General features: G+C 51.6%; 1 protein-coding gene across 2 annotated transcripts in view; it reads right to left on the reverse strand.

Annotated features, from left to right (window-relative positions):
• The window catches only part of DDR1 (discoidin domain receptor tyrosine kinase 1), a 31,780-nt gene extending 20,646 nt beyond the window's left edge, over positions 1-11,134 (reverse strand). The window contains exon 1 of one of the 2 annotated variants that reach the window (XM_084753817.1): positions 11,112-11,134. The gene's annotated coding sequence lies outside the window, so the exon portion shown is untranslated. Of the gene's footprint in view, positions 1-794; positions 913-11,111 lie in introns of those variants that run through there. The other variant, XM_084753815.1, reaches the window with a different exon arrangement.
• Between the last annotated feature and the right edge of the window lie 233 nt (positions 11,135-11,367).

Consider the following 11,367-nt stretch of genomic DNA (forward strand, 5'->3'; position numbering starts at 1 on the left):
GCCATAGGTCATACTTTAAAGCCATTGAGTTCACATGGGGAAACAAGGCCTGGGGTATCGTGGCAAAGGAAGAGATGGCAAAAGCCTGGAAACAGAAAAAGTGAGACAGACTAGCTGCGCCGCTAGTGTAGGGGAGGGAACCTGAAGGGATGAAGGACCAGGGGACCAAGAGTCCCGGGACAGAGGCTGATGGTCACATGGGGACGATGGGGACAGAACCTGGGGGGGGGGCGGGCACTGCACACAACTGGAGTGCAGACAGGGGACCACTGTAGGGATGGGAGACAGAGGGACTCTGGATAAGAGGGGAGTCCGGGTGCGGGAGGGCAGATCGGAACAGAAGGAAAAGCAAACTGGAATAAACTGGAATAAAGAAAACAGAGGGAGAGGAGGTTGGAATGCAATCCAGATATGAGGCAGGAAGGTAGAGAGCAGGCGTGGAGTTTGAAAGAAAAAGAAAAAAAAAAGACACGGGGGGGGGGTCGGGGGCAAGCTTAGAAAGGAAGGGAACCTCCAAGACAGCCTGGAAGGCCCGGAGATAGAGTTAAACCTGTCTCCAGCCTGTAGACCACCAAGGCCCCGCCCTCTAGCTGGTCTACCTGTTTCCACACAGAGCCTCCATCCTCCCTTCCCACCACACTTCCAGCCAGGCCTACTTGGTCCCTCCCCACAAAGGCAGCGACCACCCCCTGCCCGCCCCCACCCCACCCCTGCGCGCGCGCTCCCTGCTCCCCGCCCCCCCCCCCAGGCCTGCCCCTCCACTCCCAGGTGAGCTCTGACTGCCTTCTGCTCACCTCCAGGCTCTTCTCAGCTTCAGTCTCCCTGGGCCCAGGCCTTTGGGGATCCAGGTCTGAGGCCGAGGAAGCCTCCAGGCTTTGTCCAAGCTCCAGCCTCAGGGGCCCAAGAGCAGCTGCCCTGGCCAGCTGCGGCTGGCTTCAAGGTGACCATGGCAACCCGGCTCTGCTTCCCCCTCACCGAGCCTCTCAGCCCCCGCAGAGAGGGAGGGGACAGCCTAACCCAGAGAAAGAGAGGGGAGGCTGAGAACTGTGAAACTGGACCAAAGGGGTCTCCTAGACAAAGAGACCCCTAGACAAAGGCCGCTGCGGAGGAGGCCCGGTGGAAAGCAGCGTTTGCTAGCCGCAGACAAGGAGGACAAAGCGGGCCGCGAGGACTGAAGCTAGAAGAAGAGGGTTTGGGGGCAGAGGGCTGCCTTTGGGGGCCCTCCTTCTGAGTCCCCAACAATGCACACACACCCTTTCCCGGGACTTTGGTTTTGTTCCCCTGAGACGAAGCCCAGTCTCTTGACGGGCCGTTTCTGAAGTATGAAACAGCGAGCGCTCTCCGCCAGCTGCGGCGGCGGCAAATGGCCCCGCAGACGCACCTCAGGCCAAAAGGCTTCAGTTCAGTTTAGTTTTCTGACGCTGTCACCTGTCACCTGTTCAGTGAAAACAGCATCTTCAGAGGGCTCTCTCCAGTCTGTGGTTTGAAAATCCTGAACCCCAAAGCCAAAGGACATTGATGGGACTGGGTCAGCACATGGGAGGAAGCCAAGCTCGGCCCTCTGAAAGGACAGAAATGTTGACGCCCCCCCATTCCATCTGCCCCCCCCCCTTGGCTGCGTCTTCCACGGTCCAGGCCCCTCCCACTAGGATGAGGCGCCCAGGAGTGTGGGTGGGTGGTAACTCCACTAGCCTCGGCGCTTTCCTTGTGGCTTTTTCCTGCGCCACCACTGGGATCTCCCAGCCCCGCCTCCTAATCCATTTCACAGAGTTATTAAGACTTTGCACGGGGCAGGGCTCTGACAGAGCTCCGAGGACCGCACTCTCTTCAAGTGCTTCCTTCCCCACAGAGGGAGAGTCTGTGGTCACAGACGGCGGGCTCCATGTGCAGTAGACGCAGCTGTGGGGGCCATGAGACTCCTGAGTGGGGTGGGAAGAGACTGAGGAGATCTAGGTGAGGTTAAGATTTGCAGCTGCGCCGAGCGTGGTGGCGCACGCCTTTAATCCCAGCACTCGGGAGGCAGAGGCAGGCGGATCACTGTGAGTTCGAGTCAGCCTCGTCTACAAAGTGAGTCCAGGATGGCCAAGGCTGCACAGAGAAACCCTGTCTCGAAAAACAAACAACAACAACAACAAAAGATTTGCAGCTGGATCTAGTTCTGCTTTTACGTGAGGCCAGGCTGGTCTACAAATCAAGCGCAGGACAGGCAAGGCTACACAGAGAAACCCTGCCTCGGAAAAAAAAAAAAGCAACACCTGTAGTAGATCTCTTCCCCGGACATCTCTGTCGTGTGTTGTCTCCTCCAACCCCGGGAGGAGGGTGGTGGCAGATTCTTCACAGAAACCACCACCAGGTCCAGAGATGTTAGAACTTGCCCCGAATCCAAGGCAAGTTGACACCTCCCGCCCAGAGCTTCTGGATTCTTCCACCGCACTTTTCCAAGATAGGGGTGGGGGATATACGTGGCGCCCTGCACGCACTCCTGAGCCCTGTGCGTGAGTTCTGGTCACTTGGTAAACCTTATAGAAGTAGTTCTGTCATCTGTCTTCCTTGGATTTCCCAGAGGCAGCAATGAACAAGAAAGCCACTGGGGGGCGCTGAAAGGCCTGGGGGTGGGGGTGGGGTGGAGAAGCTGGCAGAGCAGGGAGGGTGGGGAGTAGCCCAAAGCCACAAATACCGGTCAGAGCGGATGAATGTCAGCGCTGGGGGGTGGGGCGGGACACCAGGCTGTTGACATTAGTTCTCCAAAACAAAAAGGTCACTTTTTCTGCTGTCACTGACTGAGGGGCCCTTAGCCTGTGATGTGCCAGGCTTTCCAGACTTTCTCAGTTTGATCTGCACAGCAGTTCTGTGTGTGTGTGTGTGTGTGTGTGTGTGTGTGTGTGTGTGTGTGTGTGTGTGTGTGTGTGTTTTGTTTTGTTTTTTGAGACAGGATCTTTCTATGTAGCCCTGGCTGTCCTGGAACTCCATATGTAGGCCAGGCTGGCCTAGACTCGAAGGCACCTGCCTGCCTTTGCCTCCCCAGTGTACCACCATTGCTCTACCATGATGGAGAATTTTAAAGTATGCTCACTCTCAGCAGGCATGGTGGTGCAGGCCTGTAATCTCATCACTGCAGAGAACCTAGAGGGAATCTAGGCAGGCAAGCAGACAGATAGACAGACAGACAGTGCAGGCACTGTGATCCCAGCTGCTTGGGAGCCAGGATCAAAAGTTCAAGTCCTACCTAAGTTACCAAGTAAGCTCTAGGAGTGAGCTTGTTCTGTGACTCCACTCTCTCTGCCTCCAAAGCTGGGATTACGGACAGACCACGGCAAACACCTGGTGTTTATGCGGGCCCTGGATATTGGAAGCCCTCACACTTGGGGACAACCACTTAACCACTGAGCTGTCGTCCCAGCCCCACAATAAGTTTGAGACCATCCTGGAGAGGAGATCCTGCCTCAAAGGCTGGAGGTGGTGCTGGAGAGATGGCTCAGCAGCTAGCTGCAGATGTTGCTCTTCCAGAAAACCTGAGTTTGGTTCTTAGGCCCATGTTGGGCAATTCACAAATACCTATAATTCCAGTTCCAAGAGATCCAGCACCCTCCTCTGGCCTCCGTGGCACTCACACAAACTCATACACATAACTTAAAAAAAAAAAAAGACGTCTTTGGAAAGAATGCTACCTGCAGCTCTTTCCTTCATCTCTCAGGAAGAACACTAGCAAGAGAGAATGAACAGAGATCTGAAAATGGCCAGGGAGGGACTGGAAGATGGCTCAGTGGTCAAGGGCACTGGCTGCTCTTGCAGAGAACCCGGGTTCAGCTGCCAACAACTACAGGCTCACAACCATCTGTACCTCCAGTTCCAGGGAATCCGACACCCTCTTCCGGCCTCCACAGGCCCTGCAAACACATGGTGCACTTAACATACATGCAAATCCAAGACTCATATGCATAAAATAAAAATAAATTTAGCTGGGTGTTCTCATATATGCCTTTTAATTCCAGTCCTTGGAAGGCAGCGACAAAGGGCCTCTGTGAGGTTTAGGCCAGCCTGCTCTACGGGAGAGCTCCAGGCTAGGCGGCAGCCCTACGTAGTGAGAACCTGTCTCAAAACCCCAAAACACTACTGCTAACAGTAATTATAATAAACAAAAGACTTAAAATAACATTTCTTTTAAGGTGGCAAATAATTAGCTTATGGCCACACTGGGAGTCAAGGTCGAGATTTCCCAGCCAAGGCCCGTGAGACATCTGTGAGTCTGTGTGAAAACTGTTCACACTCCGTGTTTTTGTTTTCTCAGAAGCTTTGAAGATTACAGAAGCATGTTTGGGTCGTGTATAAAAAAGGCACCGCCTGCAGGTGAGCACCTGACTCGTGATGCCGTCTGTCCCTTCACAGCCCCAACACCTCGGTTGCTTTCACACCGAGTGAAAGCCACAGGGCCAGTGCTAACATATTTCTTGGCAGTCTGGATAGACCCGAGCCAGGGAAGAACTGAGTCATTGCTGGGCACACGGAGGAAAGCAGTGCCAAGTTAAGAAGAACCTCACGCCCACGCCGCGCGGAGCTCATGTTGCAGCAGCAACTTCATTTCAGAAAAACAAACACCGTTCATCACCTCAAGCTGGCATGAATTCTCAAGTTGCCTTTTTGTTTGTGTTGACTGCTACCCTGTTTGGGTTTTATTGCTGTCTAGGGCACTCAGAGTGCATACCTAGCTGATTTTTGCAGACATGATAAAAATGGCTTCAGTCAGGTTCATGAAAACGACTCTTCCCCCGACTGTGTCTGCCCATATGTCCCTGTTTTCCTCCCTGCAGGACTAACGTAAACCTGGGCCCCAGGAGACTCCAGCGGAATCTTGTGCTGGGATCCCTGGGGAAGCTCAGAGCCGGCCCCAACCCCTCACATACCTCAAGACCAAGCTCAAGAAACTTGGAGCCTGGGGCAGAGCGGAGAAGGTGGAAATGCCAAGGCAAATTAAAGGATGGACTCAAGAATTAAAATGAGGGAAGGGGCTGGGATGTGCCTCAGTTGGCACAGGACTTGCCTAGCATGAACGGCCCTGGGTTCAGACTCCAGCATGGTCTGGGACAGGCACGGTAGTGCACCCACCTTTAACCATGGATCGCTATGACTTACAGGCCAGCCATGTCTATACAGGAAGTTCCAGGACAGCCAGGGCTACACAGTGCCTCTCCTTTCCCTTTCTCCCTCCCCACTCCACCCCTACTTTGCCCTCAGACAGGGACTCTCTACATAAGCCTGCCTGTCCTGGAACTCAGGGAGGCCTGCCTCTGCCTCCTGAGAGCTAGGATTTAAAGGGGTGTACCACAACATCTGGTCTTTTTTTTTTGGGGGGGGGAGGGCTCTTTCTCAAAACAACAACAACAACAACAACAAAATCAACGTGGGCTATCTGAAATTTTTCCCAAATAAATGTGCATACTTTTTTTTTTTCTTTCGGTAAGACAGTACCTCCTATATCCCAGGCTGACCTCCATATTGTTATGTAGCTAAAGATGACTTTGATCCTCCTGCCTCCGTCTCCTGAGCGTAAGCATGCACATAATGCCTGCTTTGTATTATGCTGGGGACACAAACAAGGGCTTTGTGTATGTTAGGCAAAGGAGCCTCAGGCCCAGCAATAGCAATATGTCACATTTTTGAAGGACAGGACTTCCCCTCGCCCCACCCCAAGACAAGGTTTCTCTGTGTAGCCTTGGCTATCCTGGACTCACTTTGTACACCAGGCTGGCCTCGAACTCACAGCAATCCTCCTGCCTCTGCCTCCCAAGTGCTGGGATTAAAAGCGTGCACCACCACCTCCCGGTGAGTTCCAGGTTGTGTTAAGAGGTCTACAGACCCAGTCTTTCCAGGACAGCCAGGGCTACACAGAGAAATCTTGTCTGGAAAAACAACAACAACAAAGCTGTGGCTGCAAACTTAAGAGGACACTTAAACAAAAATGCTGGAAGGTTCTGACTTAGCTTGATGTCATCGGGTCATAGTGGGGTTTTTCTCCCTGCTCCACATACGTAGACTCACCCCCAGACATTGAGCAGATGCCTCAGATACAAACATCACATCCCTACAGACGTTTCCAGAAGTGCCCTGCAGACACCCCATGTCCCTGCAGTGAGGACCAAAGGGTTGCTGACATGTCTCTGCAGTGAGGGCCGGGGGAGGAGGGGTGTGTGTGTGTGTGTGTGTGTGTGTGTGTGTGTGTGTGTGTGTGCTGACATGTCCTTGTAGTGAGGGTGAGAGGCTGACATGTCCCCGCAGTGAGGGTGGGGGGCTGACAAGTCTCAAAGAACACTTTCCTGAGCCACTTACTTTCCTCCAATCATTTGTCTGGCTGGGTGGGCCCAGGGGCCTTTAAAACAACAGAGCTGAGCTGTGCAGGGTCAGATAAATACGTGGGAGAGAAAGTGACTTAGAGGTAGGGGTGTCACGGATCGCAAGGAGGTTTCTGTTTTGAGGTACATTTATCTCTCTGGGTTTTGCAAACAGGGTCTTACTCTTTGTCCTGGACTGGCCTACAATTTGAGGTAAATCCTTTTTCCTGAGCCTCCTGAATGCTGGGATTACAGTGATGAATAACCTACTCACCCGGCTTTTTTTCTTTTTCTTTTTTAAAAGTCTTATGTGGGTGGGACTGGCTTAAATTTGCTGTGCATTCAGGGATGCCTCAAACTCCTGATGCTCAGCTTTCTCCTCCCTTTCCAGGGTGGGAAAGGGACCACCCTAGACAGAAAGTGGGCATCTCTGGCGGTCATAGTCACTTTCTGAACACTAAGAGTTAATCCCCTGAGGGAAGAGAGGACCCTGGCAGCCTAGCAGGAGGGGGCCGGGAGGAGGCTTCTGTGGTGAGGCAAGCTGTCAGGGCCCATCTGCTTGAGAGCTAGCAGGCTTTGCAAAAAACTCACCCAAGCAGAAACAGCACACAAGTGCCATGAACTTGATCTGGTGCCGGAGTCTTTGGCCTTAAAGTGTGTGTGTGTGTGTGTGTGTGTGTGTATGTGTGTGTGTGTGTGTGTGTGTGTTGTTTGGGTCTCAAACTGCATGTACGCAGAGACTTTGTTTACCTTGTGCACCGTGTGGGTCATCCTGAAGAGGATTCCAGAAAGCAGTGCATATTGCTAGCCACCACATCAAATAATCAAATAACAGCCCTGCCTCCAGCCTAAGCAGAGAAGTGTGGATGATGCAGAGACACTGAGCGAACTCACTGGTTGCCTGGTGAAGATTTGGGAGGCGGCAGGGCTCAGATTCCTCAGCGAGGAACCTCAGTGGAGGCTGAGCTGAGCCCAGCCTGGATGGCTGGGCTCCTGAGCTCGCAGGAACCGTAGGAGCAGGCGTGATGGAGTGCAGACAGATGGATCAGGAGTTTATGGGCAGCCTTAGCTACATTGTGAGTGTAAGGCCAGCTCGGGCTACTTGAGGCCTTTTCTCATCAAGGAAGGAAGAGGAGAAGGAGGGAAAGAAAGGAGAATTACCAGGGACAACAGCAGCTTCTGTCATAAACCTCACAGAAGGAAGTAAACACCCACTCCTTCCGCACTATGGGCAGCTGTTGTATAAATGATGCAAAGAAAAGGAAAAAGCCTTAAGTCTAAATAAAGCTTCTTCAGGATGCAGAGTCATGTGGGTCTATGTGAGCTTGAGGCTAGCCTGGTCTACACAGTGAGTTCCAGGACAGCCAGGTATTTCGGCCCCAGGCCTGAACAGTTTGCCTGGTGCTTCCTTAACCTCTGAGCTGTGGCTGTTAGCCTTCAGACCTGTTGCTTCTAGCTGAAAAGAAAAACTTTATTCTTGTGACCTGGGTCTAGAGCTGCAGCGCCACATTCTGAGACACCTGCTGTCTCTCTAGCTCCTGGGCTATCCTGGGCTATCCTTTAAATGTTCTTTTTATGAGACAGGGTCTTAACTCTATATCCTCACCTAGCCTGGAACTTGAGGCAATCCTCCTGCATCTGCCTCCTCCGTGCTGGGGTTACACTCATGTGCTCCACAAAGCCAACAAAAGCTTTGCGGAGAGGCAGTCGGCATGTAATAAACTATAGAACTGCAGAACCGGGAAGCAAGCGCTTTAGCCAGGCGTGGAGGTGTGTGTGTCTATAGCCAGGACCATCCTCAGCTGCAGAGCAAGTTCAAGGCCCAGCCAGACTACTTGAAACCTGCATCAAAAAAGCAAGTGGGAGGGGGGGGAGAAAAGAAGGAAAAACCAAGAGCCTGAGGCCTTCGCTAAACGGAGTCCTATGTAGAGCCATGAAACCACAGGACAGTGTGCATGGCTCCCACCCTCTTTCCCTCCGTTTCCAAGCCACCACTGACCTGTTTCCTGTCTCTGTGTTTTCTAGAGTTTCCTGTAGATGAGCTTACACAGGAGATCACCTTCCTGGGCCTGGCTTTGCTCACTTTGATGAAAACTTTGAGGAGACCCCCATTCCAACTAAACACCGTTGAGCTCAGGAACCAGGCCAGGGAGTCCCCGCCTCTCAGTGTCTCAGGGTTGCGTTAGGCTGCGTAGTTTTTCTGCAAGGATGCCTTCAGTATTTTGTGGTTAATGGATCTTTCTTAATAAAAAAAGAGGAATAAATTATACTCGTTTTTCTTTCTTTCTTTGGTTTTTAGAAACTGGGTTTCTCTGTGTAACCTTGGCTGTCCTGGACTCTCTTTGTAGACCAGGCTGGCCTTGAACTCACAGAGATCCACCTGCCTCTGCCTCCGGAATGCTGGGATTAAAGACATATGCCACCACGCCTGGCTTCTGCACTAATTCTTACCAAAACCTCAGCGAGGGGCAACAAAGGACACAGAGTCCCTCCACACTGTGGGTCAGTAGCCTCAGATGCCGCCAGCAGTGGCTACTCAACGGCACTACTGTATATTACTATAGCTGATTAGTTTTAGTGGTTGGCAGGCTCGAGTTCTTTAGCCCAGACCTACCTGGAATTTGCTACGTAGGCTAGATTGGCCTCTGACAAGTGGTAATTCTCCTGCCTCAGCTTCCTGAGTGATGGGAATTACAAGTCTGGAGCGCCAACCTAGTTAGACTATATCAGTTTGTTTTTATTTATAATGTTTTGAGTTATTTTTAAGCTATATTTATTTATTTGTATGGGGGGGTGCCCCTGTATGCATAGCTCACCTGTGGAAGTCAGAGGACAACTTTCTGGGGTCTGTTCTTGCCTGCAGTCTGGTCCTACTTGCTATTGGATCCACCTGCAATCGGGTTCCACCTGCAATCAGGTTCCACCTGCAATTGGGTCCCCTGGATTGAATCCAGGTTGCCAGGCTCGGCAGCAAGTGCCTTTGCCCACTGGATCGTTTCATCAGCCTGACTATTGTTTCAAACCTGTATCAAGCGCCTTACAGTGAGCTGTGCTTCCAGCCTTCAAGGAGGCAGTAAGGACCATAGACCAGATGCCAAGATGAAATTCTACGGTGTCTATAATTCGTTTGAAAAGATCTCCAGCAAGCCAAAGCGTAGAGTCTACCGCTGGTTATGTCAGGACTTGGGAAGGTAAAGTGGGGGGGACTTCCATTGGCTAGCTGATCTCAAAACAAAAGCTCCAGCAAAAAAGTGCTAGGGGCAGAAAGAGCGAACCTGACTCCATCCAGGCAGCGTGTGAAGTCCTGGGATGGGGACAGAAAGGCTCCGTCTGATTGAGAATCGCCGCCATCAGTTTTCTAAGTGGGCTAGGATGTCCTCACATTTCTTTACTGTGGGATCTTGTGTTAGATATTGATAATTCATCCTTCCCAAACCACCCTGCTGTAGGCTCAATTTTCTTAGCAAATATATCTTATTATAAATGTATTAACTGAGAGTACCTCACTTATAACCCGACTATCCTAAACTATAGAAAAAGAAGATTAAAGAATACGATAATGAAACCATAAGGATATCAGTTCCAGGGAATTCTGTAATCAGCAGGATTTCTTCTGCTGGAACCTGGAGCCACCAGAACCCAGAACCTCAGCCAGAGCCCAGAGCCCTGAAGCCTTCCCTCGATCGGTTCTCTCTAGGAGCGTCTCGAAGTGGAGCGATGAACAGCCAAAACTATCCCAAGTCTCCAAAGGCCCCGCCTCCTGTTTTGGGCTCACATTTATACTTCCTCTCAGAATTTGTTTAAGGATGTTTTTCAGCTGGTTAACAACCAATCTCCCCCACACGGTGGCTCGACTTCTAAGGGGATAAACATCACCTGCTCTCTCACAGGTCTTTTTCTCATCCCCCACTTGTGATCTAAACAAAAAACATGTTTATCTCTCCTTCACCTTGCTTCAGACAATAAACTAAGCATGATTACCCTAGTTACACAGAGCAAGCAGCCGGCACCCACTAGAAAGCGAGCTCGTCAGCCTCCGTTCATGGGTGTGGGTAGCCGCGCCTGATGGATGGAACCTGGAGGTTTCCTTTGCTAATGTGCGAAGAACAGAGAAAAGAAAGTGTCTTTCTTCTGGAAAGTTGCTTTTAGGAAGTTCCCTTAGTGCCTGCTTTATGCAGTGTGAGAGAAGAAATGCAGCGCTTCGGCCTGCCAGCAAGCTCTCCTCCTGGACCCCGAGCTCTGGACATTTTCTGAAAGAACTTTTAAGGCATCTAGATTCTCCCTGGATGTGGTGATGTACACCTGCGATCGTGGCGCATGGGAGGTGTGGGCAGGAGAAGCACCAGTCTGCTCTGCATAGAAAGTTCCAGACCAGCAAGGACTGCAAAGTGAGACCCCTGTCTTGGGATCCAATACAAGCAGACAGTAAAATAAAAACATTTCTCGAGTCTCGATCCAGGAGGTCAAACACTTCACATAAAGGGCTGGAGAGATGGTTCAGTGGTTAAGAGTATTTGCTGCCCCCACAGAGAACCGGGACCTGGTTCCCAGCACCCACACAGGGCCACTCACAACAGTGCCTGGAACTCCAGTTCCTTTTTCTGGCCTCCCCAGACACACACACACACACACACACACACACACACACACACACACACTGTGTGCTCTGCAGAGCAGAAAGTGCCCTTAACTACTGAACCGTCTCTCGGTCCCCACAATGTAGTTAAAGACTGTCCTCCAAACCGATGTGTAACTGAGACTGACCTTGAGTCCTCAAGTCTTCACTTTCTGAGAGCTGGGACATCAAGCATGCAGCACCACACCTGGCTAACCGCCCTTAGGTGCGAGCGAACAGCATTCCACAGCATTCGAGCGCCACACTACCCAAGGAGCTGAGCTAGCTCAGCAAGGCCACAGGTGAGTGGTTAATATTTCACCAGGTTGGGGGCTGGAGGGATGGCTCAGAGGTTAAGAGGTTAAGAGCACTGACTGCTCTTCCAAAGGTCCTGAGTTCAATTCCCAGCAACCACATGGTGGCTCA

The sequence above is a fragment of the Acomys minous genome (genome assembly GCF_964271855.1).
Source record: "Acomys minous genome assembly, chromosome: 13".
Taxonomy (NCBI): Eukaryota; Metazoa; Chordata; class Mammalia; order Rodentia; family Muridae; genus Acomys; species Acomys minous.